This window comes from Episyrphus balteatus, chromosome 2 (assembly GCF_945859705.1).
Source record: "Episyrphus balteatus chromosome 2, idEpiBalt1.1, whole genome shotgun sequence".
NCBI classification, from domain to species: domain Eukaryota; kingdom Metazoa; phylum Arthropoda; class Insecta; order Diptera; family Syrphidae; genus Episyrphus; species Episyrphus balteatus.
This window is the reverse complement of record NC_079135.1, coordinates 117,665,528-117,687,437: the sequence shown is the minus strand read 5'-3', so window position 1 is coordinate 117,687,437 and position 21,910 is coordinate 117,665,528. Positions and strand designations below refer to the sequence as shown.

Genomic DNA, 21,910 nt, shown 5'->3' with positions numbered 1-21,910 from the left:
GTAGCTTCTTTTTGATTTATTCCACCCCCGTGTTGCTTTCGAACGCGTTGCAAATGCCCCTTTTTTGTTCGGTTCCATCAGGGCTCATTTCATAGTCGGTGAGTTCTTTTCTACGTGCAGTTCAAAAATAACGTATTTTTTTGCCGCATATGCACATAAATACATACATATACCAATAACTACCACCTCCTCCCCATTCAAATGTAGGAAAATGTTTACTCGTGCATGCAAGCATATAGCAACATGTTGCATAACATAAAAGTCAGAGAAACGACTTAACTCTCGTTACTGGATTCGTATAATATTTGTGTAAAACTAGAAGCAGGATGTTCAGTTCATTCCATTGTGCCATTGATTATATCCATGGCATGTATGAAATTTATACCCTTTTGTGTATTTTTCTTTTATTTTTTTTTTTTTTTGCTATTTTCTCTCCAAAGTAGATTTGCATGCGTAATGATGGAGTATTTGAAAAATTAATAGAAGAATTTAATAGGCAATAAAGGAGCAAAAATCTTTCATGAAAGAATAAATTATTGACATGGAAATATAAAAGTCCTTTGTGTGCGTTTACGATTATGGCAACTACTATAATTTGCAGATAAGTATAGACAAGAAATATATATAAATTGAGAAACTGAAGACGATGCTTGTACGTGTTAAATAATACATAAATAACAAATTTTATTACGAAATAAAATTCTTATTTTAAGACATCAGTAAAGAAAAAATGTCAAAATAAGTTCCTAAAAAAATATGACTACGCTTTTTATGGTTTTTTCTTCGTTTACTAAAAGAAAAAAAATAAATAAGAAAAGCAATTTAAAAAAAAAAAAAATTATTTATATATCGCATTGAACGCAGACTGTTAAAATATTAAGCAAATAGCTGAAACAGAGCTTGTAAATAAGACCTTTTGCTGATTCCATGAAAAACTTAGTTACTTAGCTTCTTCTTTCGGAAATTCTTACTAACATAATTTGGACTTAAACAACAACAGAAATCACTATTTTGTTCGATGATTTAAAACTATCAAAATTGAGTATATTAGAAAATATCACTTCAAACACAAAATAGGATAATTTGTCGTACGATATGAACGAATTGTTTGATGCACAAAACATCACACTAATTGGGTTTAGAGTTGTTAAATAAATGTCAAAGATCCAGAATTCTCATCATACTTTTTGTGTGAGTGACAGCAAAAAAGGAAAGGTCTTTAAATTGCTTATGAAATGTGGAGTTTTTGTAGTCCTTTAGCTTTTGGAAATCAGATTCTCGATTTCTGACTTTTTCTTAATGACAAAACTGATTTTAACGAAAATTTGTATGTACAAGAGTTGAGCACCAGAAACATCAAAAATTTACAAGAAAAATATTTTTGGATTTAAGTTACATTTTTGATAAAGTTACAGAATTTTTTCATATTGGGACATTTAAAGAAGTAGCTATTAAATAAAAAAAAAATTGAGAGATTCAACCATTTTTGAACTAATCCTAAGCAAAGTCAACTATGATATCATTTAAAAAATGAGTATATATGATGTATGTTCAGTAAAGATTAAAGAAATTTGTGTACTAGTATAATTACTTACCAAATTTTCAAATTAAAAAAATAAAGTTACGTATACGCCTCAGTGACTGTTTAAATTTTGATTTAGTTTACTTTTTACTTTCAATATGGGCAATATAATATGCCAATATAATATGCCAATACAATCAGACATGACGTTACAAAGATAGGGAACGCGGAAATAGTTTGTCACGCAAAAGCGATTTATTTCAAACTTGGTAGTTATGTGTTTTGAGCGATTCCCTAAAGGACAAATTAAAACTTTGACGAAATTGAGTAAGCTTTCTTTTCTCAACAATTTAAAAAAAAACGTGCCTAAAAACACAGGTTAAATTTTTGAATTATAAAAATTTATATTTAGGTCCGTACCTGCCGTAAAACTGTTTTTTTGCAATCTGACTTTCTCCCCAATGACTTCACCGATTTAGATGAAAGTTTTTATACAAAAGCGTGGTTTTAAAATGTCTTAAAATTTTAAAAATGTGTTGGATATTTGAAAAATATTTAATTTTTTTTTAATTCAGTTTTTTGAAAGTAAGATGATAATTTTTTTTTTTTGTTTTATTTTAATGTGTTGAATATTTATTTCTTAAGAATAGCATACCAATAGCTATTTCCTCATAAATGAAACCGAAAAGTTTCTTAATTGCTGAATTATTTGCAATCGAAATGAACTTTCGTAAAAAAACTACATTTTTTTTTAATTTTCGAAATCCAGCATACATACAAAGCTCTTACATTCTAAGCAATCTCAACTATAAAAGCAAATAGATGATACCCAGTTGTGCATTTAATTAATTTTGAATCGAAAATTACAGAACTTTATATACATTTATATATGTATCCAAAAATACAGATTTATCGCAGGTATATTAATTTTTGAAAACACACTTCAATCTTGTTTTTTTTTTTTATTATTTAATAATAATTACTTGCAACCCAGCAGTGCATTTTGTACAGCATAAGTGTTTAAAAAATTTTAATGCAGATATTTTAATTTAAAAAAAAATTTTTAAGCCACTTTACCATCCGACTTTTCAGTTTAATAATAAATAGTTTTTTTATATAAGCTTTTTTAATACATTTGTTGTCATATAGTGGAAGTGATAACAAAAACTGTGTTTGTGTATAGTTTAAATATAATATTGAAATAATTAAATACCAAAATGAATTAATTCAGCACATTTTCTATTAAATAATAAAATTAAAATACGTTTTAATTAATAGATTAAGCTCTTCAATTTTATTTTTTTTTTAATACTGTGCATATTTAAAATGTATAGGTATTCAAAAAAATTAAATGTTGACCTTATGAACTTATTACATTGAAAGGGTATTATAAATGCATATTGCACATATTTAAATATTATTCAATATTCATGTATTTTATCTTGGAATTAATTTGTAGTTTTTTTTTATGTTCAATTTTTTGTTAATGAACTATGTATTGGTTCATTCATTCAAATAAAAAACTCCAAAAGTTTTAACTCTTGTTAATTTTTACAACACTCAATCCAATCCACTAACCAAAAAGTAAATCAAACAGTTTTTTCAAAAAAATATATTTTTCAAGGATAACACCGATTTCATTTACACAAATAAAAAAACAACGATTTTGCATAAATAAAGCAAACATGCTATTTTAAGTTAATAAAAAGAGAACAAAAGTATTGAAAACTTCATGAATAACAAAAAAAATCACAATGCTTTTTGCAACCCAAAATACAAAACGCAAGGATTTTTGTACTCACTTTCGAAGTTATTTAAATTTAAAAAAAAAGAAACATAAACCTTTTTTTATTTCATCCGATTCACACAAACTCTAAACACCTTGGGGCTGTTTTCAAAACTTTCTGACACTAACTTTTTATTTATAAGAAAGGAATTTTTTGTTTGTCAAAAGCAGTGATGACCTCATTCCATAATCCTTTTAATGTTTTTCTTTTCTTTTTTTTCAAATATCCTTGAGCTATTGAGTGAGTTTTGAAGCAAAGCTTAAATTTGCATGTACTGTTATGATTTTCAAAAGCACACACATGGCAAAAAAAAGTTAGCAATTTAAACCAATTAAGCAGAATTTCAAATGTGAAGTATAATTTGAATTTCAATTTCTCACGCACTCCACTCAAACAAAACAAAAACAAAAATCATGAAAACGATTTTGAAAAACGCAGAGTCTGTTAAAAATAGCAATTTCATATTTTGATGATTTTTACAAAACAAAAAAATGTGATGAAAATTTAAATGAGTTGTTTTTTAGTCATCATCATCATGGTAGAAAGTTCTTATCATATCGAGTTCAGGTTGAGAACTACACTGTCATTAAAGTCTTGAAATGAGGACAATGTGTGTGAAAGTTAATTAACATACACATGGATTTTTTTTTTTTTTTTGTTCTGCGTGTTCAAATGCTATATTTTGTTTTCAAAATGAAACAATTTTTCATGAGTTATTGCATTTTTTAATTGTGTGGTTTAAAAACTACATGGAACATGAATGTTTTTAATTTATTATTTTTCTAATCTCAACCAGGTCATATAGTCAACAAGATTGCAAATTAGTATGACGTGATTTCATGGGGCTTTGTTTCTCTTTTTAACTTTTAATTTGGTTCGGTGAACTGAAAAATTATAAATAGAAATGAAAGCTAGTGAACAAATCAATGATGTCATAACTATTTTTTAAACATTTTTAAAACGAATCTTTCGATATTTTTTATTTTTTTTTTTTAAACAAAAATTGGATAAAAGGCGTAGTAGTGTAACTTAGCTAATTTTTGTTTGCAAACTTTTAACTATTTAAGGAATCTCTGCTCTGGTTACCAAAAAGTTTTCAAGTTTTCTATAATGATTGTGTTTGTGTTGGACTTAAACATGCTTAAAGCACCAAAATCCGACTAAATTTCTTCATGCTTTTTTAATAAAGTGGTTACTTTTCAATATTCTCGATTTAATACAAAATTCTGGATGGATGGAAAATAATCTCTGTTAAAGGGGTAAAGGGTTTTAGTTTTATATGTTATTTGACGTGCTCACTACGAAAAGTTTTTGTTTGTCATTTTAAATCATAGATGCAAAATTCCAGGTACGTTTCGCAAAATAAATCAGTAATTTTTGTATGCAAAAAAATGTCAAGTCAACGCATTTATAGCAAATAACACTGGTCGACAACGAAAATGGAGCTGGAACAAAACCATATTTTTCTAAAGGATTTTTGTGAGCTGATTCCGAAGTCAAAATTTTACCGGCACGTCACGTTTTTGAAATACTTGAATATTAACAGGTCAAAAACGTCGAATTACACCACCGTTAAATATTTTTTTTGAAAAACTTCTTATGCAATCTAAAAACGCAATATTTTATTGTTCTAAATTTTTTTTTTTTTTCAAAATTATTTTTTTTTCTCAAAGTTATTGAAAAAAGAAATTTATGCTACTGGTATCTCAAAATATTAGTACCTACATATCACAAAAAGAACTACATTGAAAATAAGTTTTTGAGAGTTTTTAGTGAAAATAGTTATGAATATAGCTCAAAAACTAGACGTGGTAGAACAAAACTGTAAATAGTTTTGAATTCAGCACACTTAAGTCAGTTAGAATCACCTTACTTAGTTCTTGCTTCCGACTTTTTTTTGTTTTTACCGACCAGTGTAATTAAATAATAACCCTTTAATATAAATACTTCTTTTTTTTTTTAAACAACATGAAAAAAAAACTTTTGCCATGTTCGATTTCAATTTTTGTCACTTATATCGGTTTTTTCTGGGTTGTGGAATAAATATGTAGATCAATAAATAAAGTAGCTACCTACCTTAATTAGAAGTTCGACTTATTTTTATTGCAAAATTTTCGTTATCGTCACAATCATTAAGACTATAACATCTGAATTCTGAATAAAGACAAAATTTAATATTTTTTAAACACTTTTGAAAATGTTTGACACTTGTTATAAAAATTGCAAAAAGTTATGTACAAAACGTACAATAAGGTGGATTACGAAAATCCGTGTCTGTCAGGCTACAGAACAAAAAACTGATGCACTTTGCTTCAATCTTAAAAATTGAGGATTTATGGTGATATCATTCAAAAAAAAAACATAAAGTTTTTTTTTTATACAAGGAGGCCATAAACCATAAAGTCAGGGGTCGAACTACGGCATACGTTCGTTAACGTATGGTTGCTATGCGTCCTTATTTGTTTCTACTGATTAAATAGAGAGAGAAATAGTCAAAACGTTAACGTATGATCGTAATCGTGTGCCGTAATACGACCCCAGGTTTTTTGAATTTTTTATATATTTTTTTCATAATAATAAAAATAGTAATAACAAATGTTTCAACTTCAACACTCTAAGCTAGTTTTACTATACATATATATATATGCAAAACATGAGCGGCTAAGTCGTGAATTTTATTAAGATTAAGAAATCGTGTACCTGAAATGCTTTAGTTGAGTTCCTATCCTAATTTATTATATTTCCTAAATTTCAATCATATACCCTTTTTGTAACAGATTTTTGTCAATAATATCTTACAATAATTCCACAAAAAAAAAAACACCCTTTCACACAAAGGCCTGCTTTATTTTTGGTTCCCATGACAAATAGAACAATTGTATTAAATTTTAAACGTAGTACAAGAATCATTGGGTGTTTGAAACTTGGACAGAATTTTTCCATTTTTCGAAAAAACACCCTTTAACCTAAAATAATTTTTTGAAGTCTTTAAAATCTTGGTTCCAAACATAAACGCCCATCATTTTTTTTTTTTTGTTTTATGAAAAAAGAATTCCCTTTCACCCATAATACAACAACTTAAATACATACCTATAATATAATAATACTTAATAATACAACAACTTAAAATTCCTTGTTTCAATCTTAAATGCAACATTATTACTTGATTTTAGTAAGATAAAATTAACAATTATTCTTACTAGTATTTTACAACATGACAACATTTTCTTTTCAATAATTCACCTTATAAAATCCAGGAACACCCTCATTTAATTCGTAATTCCCATAGCAAAGACAAAGACAACATGTTTGTAAATTTTTTAAGGGTACGAATTTTGTCATATTTTTTTTTTTCTATTTAAAAATAAAACACCCTTTCACTCAAGATAATTTTGTAGACTAACATTTTTCAAAAATTTGAAAATATTAAAAAATAATTGATCTTAGCTGTTATGCCATCTTTCTCACACGTTATATTCAAAATACACGCTTTCACCAAAAATATTTGTATTTTTATGAGTTCTTTGTGTCCGTTTTATAGCTGGTACGTGGTAGGCACGTTGCTCCTTAAGACAAATATTCAACAGTCAATAGTTTTGTTAAGAAACAGGAACTCAGATTTCTGTTTCGTTATCAATTTGAAATCAACTCGAAGAAAACTGGAATATGTGGCAATTATTGCGTCATTTCGATAATATTAAAGTAAACTCGAAATAACCACGCAATAATTGCCACATATTTTACTCAAGCCTTATTAGCCAACAATGTTACTTTTGTAAAGTAATTAAATGCTTTGTGCTTGTGAATTCAACTTTAGTGTTGCTGGAATTCACTCTTTCTTTCAACTTCTCTGAAAATTACCTTTTCCAAAACGTCTAACAACAAATAAAATTACTTAAAAAATTGTGCAATTTTATTTCACAATGACCCAAATTAGTTTCAAACACTCTTTTGCGCTTTAAAATAAATTTATAAAATAAGATACAAAGTTTTACCCGAGAATACCTTTGAAATTCGTTGGACAGCAAAATTCCATTCCAACTGACTCAACAATTTAAAATACAAAATTAATTGTTTCATTTAAGATACCAGCAGCTATCATTATCTCTTTCTAAGAATATTGAAGAAAATTTCTTTTATTTTTTAGTTTTTTAAAGTTGAAAAAGTTTTAAACTTTTTATCCGAATAGAGTAAAGTATTTTACACTTTAACACATACACAGGAATCAACAAAATGGACTTCATTATTTCATCCCCTAAGCAAACCATCCGATAAAACTGCCTTGAGTGTATCTTTAAAACTTATTTCTAAACAAAATATACACAAAACCAAACCCCAAAACGAAAAAATGAACTAGTTTTCAACTTTATTTTTACTTTTTTCTTACAAAACATGTCCTAATTTCAATCCTTCAATTTAACAAAGCCAGGATATCCGGAAACGGAAGTAGACACACCAGGATTGAAGAAGAAGAAATCCTAACGAGGTATTTCGAGTTATTTTTCTTCTATTTTATTTTATTTACAAAAAATAAAATAGTCACGTTTACAAATAAAATGAAGACAAAAAAAAATAAATAAACAAAAAACTAAAACTAAACAAAAGGATAAACAATTGAAAAGTTGCACCAACACGTTTCAATTCTAGACCTCGTTCGCCTCCACCATTCTTTTTCGCACAAAAAAAAAGTACAAGTAATTCGAAACTTGTTATAAATTCTATTTTTTGTTCCTGTTCTTTGTTATTGTCGTTTTGGAAGACGTTTTGTCATTCTTTCCTTCGTCCTTTTTTTGGGGGAGAGCATCATTGTAGTTGTAGTTGGAGGCGCTTAATCGTTTTCGCATTGTTATGCTACAGACAGCGAGCCGGCTGGTGCTATTTCTAAGAAACATGGACACAAGACTAAAATGGGAAAGTTCTACCATGAGGAAAGTCGCCTTGTGTCCTTCTCGTAGGCGTTTAGCTAAGGCTTAAAAAAGATTTGGCGAAAAAGATAAACTCGCAGGATCTAGGTATGACTGCGTCCGTTTTATACACCCTCCAGCCCCAAAACGTGGGGTGTGATTACATGAAATGTTTAACATTTTTCGCCTTCTGGCAAGGATAAATTATAATTGAAGGAAATGCTCTAGAATTTTTTCTTCTTCAATATATTTCAACGACGACGGACGATGCGAAGGCGAATTTTTTTTTTATATAGTCGTTGGCTGAAGTGAAAAAAAAAACAGAAACATCTTCTGCCAGAATACCTTCAGTGTGAATGGCTGCCGTTACGTGTTCTACATGTTTCCTGGAGCGACATGGCTTTGAGGGATGTTACGGTTCAAGGTTGAAGACCTGCTCACAAAATGATTTGTGGGGCGTTACAATGCCGAAGGATTTTTTTTCATGACGATGATGAAAACATATATCAAATAGGCGCGTGACGTGGAAAAAACATCATGAATGATATTTTGAAAATATAATTTTTTTTTAAGATATACGCATACATGAATTCTTTTGTGTATATTTCAACAGCATTTTGTTGATGGAACTATAGACGACTCATCTTTCTGCCATCAAAATTTATTCTTAATCTTTTTGAATGAGTCTTGAATATGGTTTTTTTTTGTTCAAGTTTTCTTTAAAGAATGATTAATGATTAACCATGTGATATCAATTTGGATTTTTCCACGGCAAGATAAAAAATATAGAAAAATATTTAAGGCTAAGGACGAACTGTTGATATTTTAAATATTAAGGCCTTACTCCTAATTTTTGAAGAAATCATATTCAAGCTTTAAAAAGAAAACCTAATAAAATTATTAACCGATTCGGTCCTAAACCTTACCTGAAACTAAATTTCAAAGAAAAACAATTTTTTCAAAACTTCAAATTATTATCCCGAAACTAATATCGAAAATCCTTCAAAAAAAATATTGAAGTCAAGAATACTTTCATACCTTATATCAAAAGTTTGCAGTTTTCAAGAACTTCAACTTTGGTAGATTATAAATTTTTAAATTTTTTCACGAAAAAAAAACTATTGCTAAATCTACCATCATGTTTCAGCACATTTTACTCCACTGACAAGTTTTGTGGAAAAAAAAAATTTCAAAAAGTCAAACTTTCTGCAAAGAACAGCGCGCATCTTCGTTTTATTACACAAACAAAAAACAATATAACAAAAAAAAATACCACAATTCAAGATGAATTTTTATTTTTTTTTTACATTTTTTGAAACTCACTCTAAGATAGATGCAATATAAGCAACAAATTTTCTATCTGACAAGACATGCGATGAAGAAAAGCAAAAGGATGTGCAGTTCCATCAACTATTCACATAGCTAGGATTATATACTGTTTGAGTTAGGGGAAGATGGTTAGAGTGGGCTAATGTTTTGGTAAGTGAATTCAATGTTAAAATAGGGGGTATATAGTGGTTCTTAGAAGAGAATAAATTCATATACACAACCAATCTCTAACTACTTCATAATTTTGTTTTAGCTGAAAATGTAAGTTTCATGAAAATGTTATCGCAAAAGATGAAACAACAAAGATAAATGCGGATTTTGTTTTCTGTTATGTTAGAGATTATTTATTAATTTTTTCTTGAGTTTTCATAATCTTACATTATGATGGAGTATACATTATAATGTATCCTTTGAAAGCACATTTAATTCATTGCTTTTATGCATGTATTTCAGAACTAAAGATTTTGGTTTTTTTTTTTCAGCTGTAAGCGGTGGTCTGTTTTTATTTAATTAGTTATTCTCAGAGATGTTGATAACGGTCTAGTTGTTACTTGTTACTTATATTACGAATTTAATAAAATATTGTAAATGTAAAGCGGAGCTTCTAAAAATAATTTCTTTGATATTTAAAATGACTGTTGTATTCAGTTTGAATTTTGTTTTCCTGTGATAATTTTACTGTGAAAAAAAAATAAAGCATCCACAATCACTTTGATTTAAATTTTTTGAGGTGATAACGTCTTATAAATCGATGAACCATGGCAGCCACCACAAAAAAGTGACGCCATTTTCTAACGTTACACTTTCGCGGCAAAAATTTCAATTAAAAATTAAAAATAAACTATTGGAGATAGGTACAAAAATCTTCTATAGCTTATTTGAAATATAATAACTTAAAACTTAATCCAAATGAAGGATTTTTAAAAATTCCGTCATTTAATAGGGTAAACAGGGGTAAAACGGAAAGATGAAGTTTGCGCTAAAATCTAAACGCAAAGTTGTAGAGAGTTGATTTTTTTTGCTATATACAGATGAGACTAATAAATAACTGTATTTAAGAAAAAAATTTTATGCAAAAAAAAATTGAAAGATGAGGGAAAAATAATTAAGGTTTCTAATACAGATTTTTTTCCAACACTCTGCGTATCGAAATATGAATTTTTGAAAAACACCTTGTTTTTTTAGGGGTATTTTTGGGTAGTTTTTGATTTTTAGCTTTTTTTTGGAGCGTTCAAAAAATCTCAAACTTAGGTATAGGACATGTAGGTTTTGGCCTTATAAAAAACTTATATCGTTTAGTGAGTTTTTACTGAATAACGGAAGAAACAAGTTTTTAAAAAACACGCTTTTTGACCGTTTTTGAATGATTTTCATCGTTTTTTTTTTAATCTTTTTTCTTGAATAGATACAGGAATAAAGTAAGTGAATAATGAATAGACCATGACCACGACTAAATGTGTGCGAAGTTTCAATCATTTTCGTAAACACAATTTTGAGATACCGGTAAAATAATATTTTAGAATTCCATAGGTTATAACTTTTGACCAAGAGCAGATAAAAATTTTATTAAACTTTTGTGACCATCCTGATACAATTAACTTTCATTTGGGGTATCACACATAACGGTAGACTAACTACAAGCTACACAATGTTAAATCAAGAAACTTACGAAAAAACTCAAAACACCAGTGGAGATCTGTTGCCCACCGAACAGCCACCAGTGTGGGAACCGTAATCTTATCTGGAAATTCGACATGGTTGACTTTAAAAAATTCTAACTTCTCTTGTAAGCATCTTTGAAATAAGATTGATACGTCATATGAAAGGTGAAATAATAAGCTTTCACATGGTATACAACTTATTATAGGTTGTCAAACAAAAAAATTGATTCCATAGCGTGAGTACATAAAAATAAATGTTTTTTTTTTTAAATTTGATCGAGTTCAAAAAATTCTAGCTCTTTTTGTAGATGTCTCATAGACCTGATCGATATATATATTTTGAGCTCAGACAATAAGCTTTCAGATGGTATAAAGTTAGGGAACAAAATGGAATTAATGACGTGAGAAGATAAAAAATCATGTTTTTTTTTGATGAAAATGATTGTTTTCAATAAATTATTTTTATACTTTTTGCGCATAAAAATTTAAAAATGGTTTTATTCTTAGGAAGAAATACTTGGCTTTTCAATTGCCTAATTTTTTTTGTAAGCTTTTAAAATAAAAATATTAATATAATGAGAAAATAAAAAAAGGTATTTTTTTTTTTTGCTGTTTCTTGTAAATTATGATTGTTTGAAATAAGTAAACGCTTTAATTGACTCATTGTAAACAAAAGCACACAACCTGTTTTCTGACGACGTTATCACGTAAAATCATCGACCGTAAATCTCATCGTAAATCATCGTCAGACACCTCTTTTTTTTCGGAATGATTTTTGCCTTGAACCCAATAGGTTTTAAATTCAATTTTGAACGACGTTAACAAAAACAACGTGAGATAATTGTTGTTTCAGCTTTGAAATGAGCACATGCAAAAAAACTAGATATCGATCTAGCTACCTTTGGCTTAGCCTTTGTCCTTACAATAAGGCCGTCATACTTACTTAAATGACTATGTTAAGCTGGAAGTAAAGCTGAATTTTAACTTGCAGTACCTGCTATAGAACCGTTTTCTTGATGTCCGATATTTTTGTGAACGACATAATGGATTTTAATGAAATTTTTGGTGATAACCTCAAAAATTGTCACAGCCGTACAAACTTTTTTTTTATCTGGGGGTCTAACTATCTTAAATATATGTTTTTTGGGTTGTTGAAACCAGATAGATTTGAAGTCAATTTTTCCCTAGCACGTCAGGTTTTCTAACCCTTTCGGTACCAGCGTTACTCTCATGTAACATATCTTTAAAAATTCGTTAAAAATATTTCATCAAACAAGTTTTAAGGTTTCGATGGCTTTATTGAAAGATAATAATGCCTAGTTACTGGATTAGTACAAAAAGTTAGTCAAATATCATACTTTTAATTTTTTTTATAGAAAAAGGGACTGAAATTTTTTTTTTTTTTTTTTTGCAAACAAATTTTTTTTATATGGTCATAATTTTGAAAAAAAAGATATACAAAATGTTAATCCAAAAAGTGTTTTGGCTTAGAAGAAGTAGCATACATTATTTTTCTATAAAAAGTTGTTATCTCAGTTGTCCGACTTTTTTTGGTGGTCATAGGCAGTGTATGTTTCTTACATGTAATATGAGAATAACACATTAGTTATGCTATTTATTATTTTGGAACATAACTTTTTCTTAGTTGTGATGTTTTTGACAAGATTATACTGAAAAAAACATTTTTTAATATTGATTTTCATAGCTTGGGTTCGAAAGGGCTAAATAACTTTTAAAAAAATGTTCGTTTCTGTGAACGATTTTTGAGGTTATCTAGAAAACCTGACGTGATCAAGTGAAACGGACTCTTTTTTTCTGCAGGCCCAAAAAATACCCTATGACAGCAAAAAAAAGTGCATTGCAATTATCTAAAAAACCCGACGTCTGACGTGATGGAGCAAAATGGACCTCGGATTCGGTTCAAACGACCCAAAAACATATGATTGTGGCTGTGTTATCAAAAAAAAAAGTTAAAACTTTCTGTCTAAATTCTAAAATGTACCTTCATAATATTAAAATTGACATTTATCCTTCAACCATCTCAATACCTAGTACCAAAAATGTATTCTCAGCTAATTTACACATAGCTTTAACATACTTTTCTAAATTTTTTGAAAAAAAATAATTTCTAAAACATTAATTAACAAGGTAATTTTCTTTAATTTTGAGCTGATGAATTTTATTTTTAAACATTTTATTACTAATTATTTATTTTTCAAAAAAAAAATACGCATACGCCATAGTGACCTATAAATACATGTTTATGTATAAATTTAAACTCTTTTGTCATTTAAATCATAATTCATTGCAAAAACTTACTATCAAAGTAAACAGTAGAATTATTATGCCCAAGTTATAGAGAATAGTTATTTATTAAGAAATCAATGCTAGTATAGGACATCATTAATTACAGTTATTTAACATAAATTTATTTCACACGTGTCTTTAAAACTTTGAATTATTTGAATTAAAATAGTTAAGAATAACTTATGTCATATGCTTGATGATATCATAAAAATGACTTAATTCAAAGTCAAGAAGTTTTGTATATTCACCAAGAAACAAAATTAACAAGCCTCATTAACCTTAATACCTATTCAACCCTTTTAGAATGTCAACTCATGTTAATAATATGTTTTCCTAGACAAACATTTTAATACCTATACATTGCCCCAATGTAAAGTAAAAAAAAAACGAAAAACAAAGACTTACCTATAAAAGAACTGAAAACTATTTTTCATCCTACTCTTTTCTTGTGGAACTATCTATGTAAAATAAAATAAAAAAAAAAAAAAGAAGCAACAACTATAAAAAAATAGAGAGACAATGTAGGTAAACATCATTTAACTATCTTGTATATATTCATAGGTATCTATATTAGTATCCTGCCAGAAGCTCCCATTCACTCAGTTGATGTCTATGAATTGCACAGTAATAAGTTGTCCTCCTGGCTGAATATAATGTAAATGCTAACCCTTTTCACTCATCTTTTCATTCAACAACATCAGAACAGTACAGAACAGAGCAAAGCTACTCAGTCAGTTACAAGGCCAACTACAAGAACTTGTCCCCATTTTTCAATAGAATAAAAAAAAAATTGTTTTATAAAATGTTAGGGTAAAAGGGAAAACATTTGGGCATCCTTTATTGGATATATAACTTTTCGACTTTGTAAAATTCTGTCTAGTTTAACATGAATCCATAAAAATTCATATTTTTTTCTATGAATGCGAAGATACATATAACAAGAAGTGATTTATTTGATGAACATGGATGAACAGGGCTTTTATGAATTCAACAAAATATTGACTGGTATTGTAATTTTAAATATATTTTCTATAGAATTTAGTCATTACATTTTATTTCTTACATAGTTAAATTGCAATGTTAAACGTTTCTATAAGGATACAAAATAACGATACCTGTAAAACCTATATAACTTTTTAATACCTCTAATATTACTAAAACGCAAGTAAATCTATCTTCAATTTCCACTCATTTAATAGCACTCCACGGTTGGGTTGGTGATGAATGGCCAAAACCCATAATCCCAAAGAGAAAATCCCCAAAGCCAAAATCCCCAAGACAGACCTGGGTATAGACAAAATCTCCAGGAAAAAATCTCCAAAAAAAAAAATCTCCGAGCGAAAATCCCAAAATTTCAGATGCGCAAGTTATGTATCAAGCAATCAAATCGCGCGCGCGATTTGATTGCTTGATACACAACTTGCGCATCTTCATTTTGGAAAGACCTATTTTTACTCATATTTAATTGTAAGCTGTGATAACTTGCCTCAAAAGATTATGCTTAGTTCAACTTGCTGTATCCTTCCAGTATTTTAGAATCATTGTTAAGGCACACGAATGGTAGTTCCAACAACGAAGGTTCATGTGACGGTTGTTTACATAATTTATTTTTTGTGTTCCGTTTTAAAAGAGGAACCTTTATGATTTTAAAATTGTCGTGTTTAGACCTGATTTTACTTTGCCTTACAGTGTTTTTTTATCATTCTATTACGTTTTTGTTTTTGCTATTTTGAGATTTTTGGGGATTTGGAGAAAATGGGAGAAAAAATTATTTATTGGAGATTTTGTCCATTGGATCCCTTTTGGACAAAATCTCCATGGGGTTAAAAATTTTCTGGAGATTTTATCCGATTGAGATTTTTTTTTTGGAGATAGTGTAGGTTTCCCTCCACGCAGGCACGTAGCCAGGATTTCGTTTCGGGGGGGGGGGGCTTGGTTCAAAATCTGGTGAACAATTTTGATGTAAGATAAAAACTGCCTGTATACTACATGCTTAATGTAATACCTAAAAATCTTGAATATCCAATATTATTTTTTTCTCATAAAACCATCTATGGTTATTGCTATCACGATTCTCAATTTCAAATTATTAAGTGTTTTTTAATGCAAAACTATTTTATTGAACTCAGATTGTCTCGGTTTTAGTTCCATGAGATTCAGCATCGAAAATATCCTAAGATGATGCGCCATCCTAAGATTATTTTTTAAATGCCGCTGCGCTGTTTGCTTATTTTTATGCTTAATGTAGATACATGATGGACACAGCCATTATGTGGATCTGTTGTTGATATTGTTGATTCGGATGTATAGGATTCAAAATTCTTGCAGAGCCTAGTGAGCTGATTCCAAAATAAAGTGCACTAATTTTCTTAAATAAGGATGATATTCAGAAAAAACGATACCATATGATTGAATTTTCTTCCACAATACGAAACAATTAAGTTCAAAACGGTTTAATGGTTGTCTTCTGACCGGCAATGCACTTAAAAACGAATACTTTAATTGCATATTTTGGCAAGATGGGTCCACAAAAAACATTCATAAACGAGACATTTTGGTAAAAGCTAAGGAAGAAGAATAAGAATCATCGTAGCAACTTTCGGGGAAGGTTTTATTTGAAAAAAATTTCATATTTCTTATTTACGATTGATGCCTTTTCATTTTGAGCGGTTGGAGTTTTTTTTGGCATTCTTCTAAACAACTTTTTGGTTTATATTTATATTTTTTTTCTAAGTTTTGATAAAACAATTTTTAAAAGTAAGCAATAAAATTGGTTCACATGAATAAAGGCTAAAACAATTTGATTGGCTGTAGCTGGAAGCTCGATGAATTATTTAAAATTAGAAACGGTTTAAAATAACACTAGTCGACTCGGTTATTCAAAATTGTTTAATGTTACCCACTTTCTCGGTTAAATTTTACTAATATCTCAAATTTTAGACAAGTTTCTTGATCAATATAAACAAGTTGATTAATTTTAAACAATTTAACTTAACCGAGGCGACTACGTTGATTTAAGCAGGGAGAACGTAGTTTTTAACCAAGACTACGTTATTTTTAACACATTTTTTTAACCCACCGAAAAACAATTTTGGTAGGTCCATTATTTGTCTGTGTGTGTCAAAAATGATTTTAGAATACAAAATTTTACACCATTCAAGCCCACTTGCAATGGGTGCTGTTCAAATACCTTTCCAACTGGTACAGGTTTTTTTTTTATATTCGGTTAAAATTTTTTGTTTTTCAATGAACATATCTTTTTATTTTATTAATATTAATTTTAAAACTGCCTACATATACACCAAATTTATTGAAAATTTATAATCACTTTATTTAGATATTTATTAATAGTCGGTAGGTATATAATTTCCAAAGAACCATTTTTTAGAGTATTCAAAGAAAAGTCTTAGTATTATGGTTAAAGAAAATTAACAAAAACAAAAATTGGGATTTAAAAAAAAAATATTTTTTTTTCACTAATTTTTCTTAAAATGTATGTACTAGGTATACATATAGTAAACAAAATACATCAAAGACCATTTCAAGTCATTGCCGTGTTGTAATTCCATAGGTTCATTAATTTGGAATCAAATACGAACAAAATATTCTCTAAAGGAGAATGGGCATATTGGACGTTTGGCGGCCAGTAATGAAATTGGTATCAAATGAAAGAACTATAACGTAGGAAAAATTTTTACTATGGCCGTTTCGTTGTATTGCATTTGGAATGGAAGATATGGCAATATTAGTGTTGTTAATGCATCGAGCAATATGTGAAGGGCAAATTGAATTACTATTTTAATTAAATTATGAAATATGATTTTATGTCATTTTTTCTATGATTTAAAACCTCAATCTTGAATATCCGACCAATGGAACTCAAAATATAAGCTTTTTAAGCCAACCACTTCAAGATTTTGTTTTTGAGTTTTCAAAAGGAAAAAACATATTGTATGGGTATACATTTGAAAATAAAGTTTTATGTGTCCTACTTTGTATTAATATATTCCATTTCTCAGAGTTATTAAAAGTTTTCTTCTCGTACTGGTGAAATAAAAAATAAAATTCTGGTCTTTGTTTGTGTACATAGACAAATGAAACAAAAGCAATTCAAAGCTATCTTAAAGCTATCCGAAAATATATTTTCATGACAAAATAAGCAAAAGACATCCTAAATCATTCAATTTGCAAATTTAAATCAAATAAAACAAATAACGTAAATAACCCCCTGATCTTTTAAACGAAAATTTTTGATTTGTAGTAACTCAAAATTGAGTAATAGTACTATTACTTGATCAACTTCATGTTGATCAAGTAATAGTACTGAAATATTAGAAGAACCGAATATTTTTACTTGCTGTATAGGGTAAGAATTGGTTTCGTGTCGAAAAAAAAATTGAGGTTTAAATCAAAACAAACATTACGATTTTCTTCAAAATTGGTACAGATGATTTTTATGGAATTCTGAAAGTTGATTTTTTTTGTTTTTTTTTTTATATATCGCTTAGAAAGTGTACCTCCCATACAAATTTTTTAATTAAAACCAAATATCTTGAAAACGGCTCTAACGATTTTGATTAAACTTTGAAGACATAATATTCAAAGCAAATACAATAAAACTGCATTTTTATTTTTTTTTTCCAAAAAAGTTAAATAAAAAAAAAATTATTTTCATTTAACAAAATTTTGCCCTAAATGTCGGCTCTTTCCCAATATCAATTTTCTTTTAATTTATATAGAGCCAGCTCTTAAAATCAGCAAATAAACTAACATAAAAGTGCTTTGAGCTGCAAGAGCAAGTACGTGAGACCGCGACCCCAGTCGTGCATTTTATTTTTATTGTTATACCAACATTTTTTATAAACTTAATAGAAACAGAACAAAGCTTAAACGTTTGCCTTCAATTTTTCGTTTATTTCAACAATTTCATTTCGTTTCAAAGAATATTGCAACGAAATTCGAAAAAAGGGACAAATGGTTTATAAAAACATTTTCCCAATAGTTATAGGGAATAAAAGTATTTTATGAACTCCTACATAGATAGGGTTGTAAAAGTCTGATTAATTTTTCAAATATGTAGCTGCTATCAGTTTTCTTAGCTTTCTGAAAAGTAATTCAACTCGTTTTTATCCCCTTTAGAAAAGTCACTTTTCAATTGTTTAAATCTTAAGTTTGTAGTAATTAATCAAGTTTAAACTTTAGCACAATTGGTCATTTTGAACTTTTTTGTTTGAAGAATTTTTAAATTTGTTAAAATAAAATAAAATGAAAAATGGATGGAAAAATGGATCTTTTATTGAATTTTTTTGAAACATCACTGATATAAAAAAAAGCTAAGCAGTTTTTGACAAACCACTTTTTGGGAAACCTTAAGAGGTTAAAATTTTTTAATATGTATTAGTCCTGAAGAAGGGATATCCATACCCGAAACGTCGACTGGTACGAACTTTAACCAGTAGAAAATACAAGCAAGACCTATAGCCCACGAAACTGTAAAATTTACTTTAGAAAAAATGTTGTTCCATAGCAAAAATCAAAAAGTGGATATGCATTCAAACAAAAAATATTTATCTAGATTTACATTTGTACGGTTCAAATCATTTAAATTGTAAAGATTTTATACGAAAAAAATAAGTTAAAATTTGCTCTGCAAAAAGCATGGCTAAATTTAAAAATAGATACAAATAATTTTGTACTTTATACTGCAATACTTTTGGTTCGAAATAAGGAATTTGTAGGGAAAAGACCAAAAATTCTTACTTTTCACATTTTTATTTTGAATAGTTTATCCCGAGACAAGTTTTGAAGAATATCAAATCTCAAAGTCCATCATTATTCACGCCAACATTTTAGTCTTCAGATAAAAAGTCTAAATTAAAAGTAAAAATTTTAACCGAAGAAATATAAATTCTCTTAAATCAAAATAATGTTCACATGTGCCCCATAATCTCCTACAAAACGTGCGATGCATCTTATAGCATTCTGTGTAAACAATTATCTAGCAATTTCTATTTATCTTTTCTTAGAAAATAAAACCAAAGTTGAAACAAAAAAATTTGTTTGAATTGAAAAAAAAATAAAAAGTTAACAAGTAAAATTTTCAAATAAGGTAAAATTAAAATCAACCCTAACAACCACAAAAAAAAAATAAATAGGCATATGGACCAAAACAATCCTTATTAGGTACTATTTCAATGAAGAAGGAAATATAAACTCCCACACTTTCCTTCTTACTTCAGAAGAAATTATTAACGTGTGTTTGTGTGCAAATGAAAATAAGCCTATTACTAGACAAACAGCAAAGAAAAAAAGTAAAAAAAAAAAAAATAGAACACTATACCAGCAATGAAATCCAACTGAGCAAAACAAAATAATAACCATAAGGACGACAGAGCATTCATATATAACCAGGATACGACATCAACCATGAAAAACAAAAACATTTTTTATCATCGTCGTCTTCGTTTTTCTTATGAAGAACAACAACACTATGATTTTTATTCAAAAGGAGGAGAAAGAGGATAATAATGCCTATCAGCTAAGGAGCAAAATTTCCGGCTCTTGCAATCGACTTGAGAAACGAAACGAGAAGAATTTTTTAAGAACAAACAAACAAAAAAATAAACTTTCTCTTCTACAAAAATTCCCTCCCCTCTTTTCTATCTCAAAAATGCCCTTCAATAATAACGCTGTGCTCACTCAATCCTCAACGATTTAAGATTTTCTATGTAAAACGCAGAAAATTACGTAACACCCCCGAAAAAAAAAAATAACGAAAAAAATAAAATAAAATAAAATCGGGAAAGGACGAAAAATACACGAAATAAACAGAAGAACAAAGTCTATGGCAGTAGCATTGAAGATTGGAGCTGGCTGGCATACTTTATTCGATACCAGTAGTCCTTTTTTCTCACTCGCATATATAATATCCTTTCGCTCTCCGTATATCGTCGTCATCGTCATAGTCGTCGTCGTCGTCGTTGTGAGATGATATAACAGTGTTTTGCCTTTCGGTAAGTTTTCCTATTGCCTTTTTTTCTGGCTCTTAGAGTTCACGGTTCAAAGTGTGTGGGTGGTTGGTTTTGGTTTGGTTGGTAGGTAATCTGGCAAAGGTGCGGGTATGTGTATGCTTCAGGATATAAGGACAGAAAAAAAAAATAAAAAGGAGAAAGAAAGTGGCGTCATGGTGGCTGACTTTTAATAAAATGTTCCTCAAATACATTCTCACATTGTGGTTTCTCGTTATTCCCTTGCATAGATAATAACGAAGAATTGATAAATTATCATGTCAAATATAGCAAAAGAGATACAAAAGTATCCTTGAATTATTATACTTTTGTTAAAAGGCATTTATTGCTTGGTTTCTTGTCTACCCTAAATCATCCATCATATTTTTTTTTTGTATTTCTAAGTTGGGCATAAAAAAAAAATACACTTTACGTCACATAACCTCTACTTGTTACCCAAAAAATTTCCACATGCATCACAGAGGCAACCAGTATCCTTCAGAAATGTCCTTTTTATTGATGTGTGTAAGAAGTGATGGTATAACCAATATCAGCACTTAAAGGAATCCTTTTTTTTTACGAAAAATTACTTTTTTCTTAAAATATAAAGGAGCAACCGGCAAAAAGGATGAAAAATCACATTATTTTCTTATTTTTTTATAGCATTACCATAAATTTTTCAAAATTACTCCTTAATCACTGTCATCACCAATATAACACTCAATCACTCAAGAATATTATACCAAATTTGGAAATATTTTTTAAGATAATAATTTTGTATTATTATTATTTTCTTTAATTTATTTTAATAGTAAAAAAAAGAAAATATCCTTTGAAGGACAGACCACACCGGAGACAGTTAGACCAACAAAAAAAAAACCCGTTCAAAAAAGAGAGGAAACGATATATTATTTGGGGAGCACGTTGCTGTGCATAACACACGACTTCACAACTAATACTGAAGAGCTTTTCTGCGCCTGACACCGAGTCCTGTTCTGTCACTATCACCTCTGTTCGCCATGTATCCTTGAGGTGGAGACCGGGTAAAAGTACCAAAAACGATGAAAAAGGAGCTTTAGTCATGAAAAACCTGGGGAAATTAAACTCTATGATAAGAATATGAAAGCTTTTTTGCTCTCTTTCATATAGAAAATTCTCTCTCTTGAATTTTCTCTCTCAGGTCCTGCTGATGTGAACTGTCTTACGTAAAAATATTCGTTTCATAACACCTTGGACCTTACTACTATTATAATCGTGTGTCCTTACTCTCACTCTCTATCTCTGTCTCCTAAATGGCTGTCAAAAATGTAAAAGGGTTTTTAAGGCTCAGGGGAGCTGACAAAAAAGTCCTTAATTTGAGGGAAAAAGCATTAGAATGAGGGCTATTTCAAAA

General features: G+C 28.8%; 1 protein-coding gene across 1 annotated transcript in view; it reads right to left on the bottom strand.

Annotated features, from left to right (window-relative positions):
- Positions 1-21,470, bottom strand: part of LOC129912460 (frequenin-1) — a 150,670-nt gene extending 129,200 nt beyond the window's left edge. Inside the window, exon 1 of the mRNA XM_055990716.1 lies at positions 21,187-21,470. The gene's annotated coding sequence lies outside the window, so the exon portion shown is untranslated. The remainder of the gene's footprint in view (positions 1-21,186) is intronic.
- Positions 21,471-21,910: the final 440 nt, after the last annotated feature.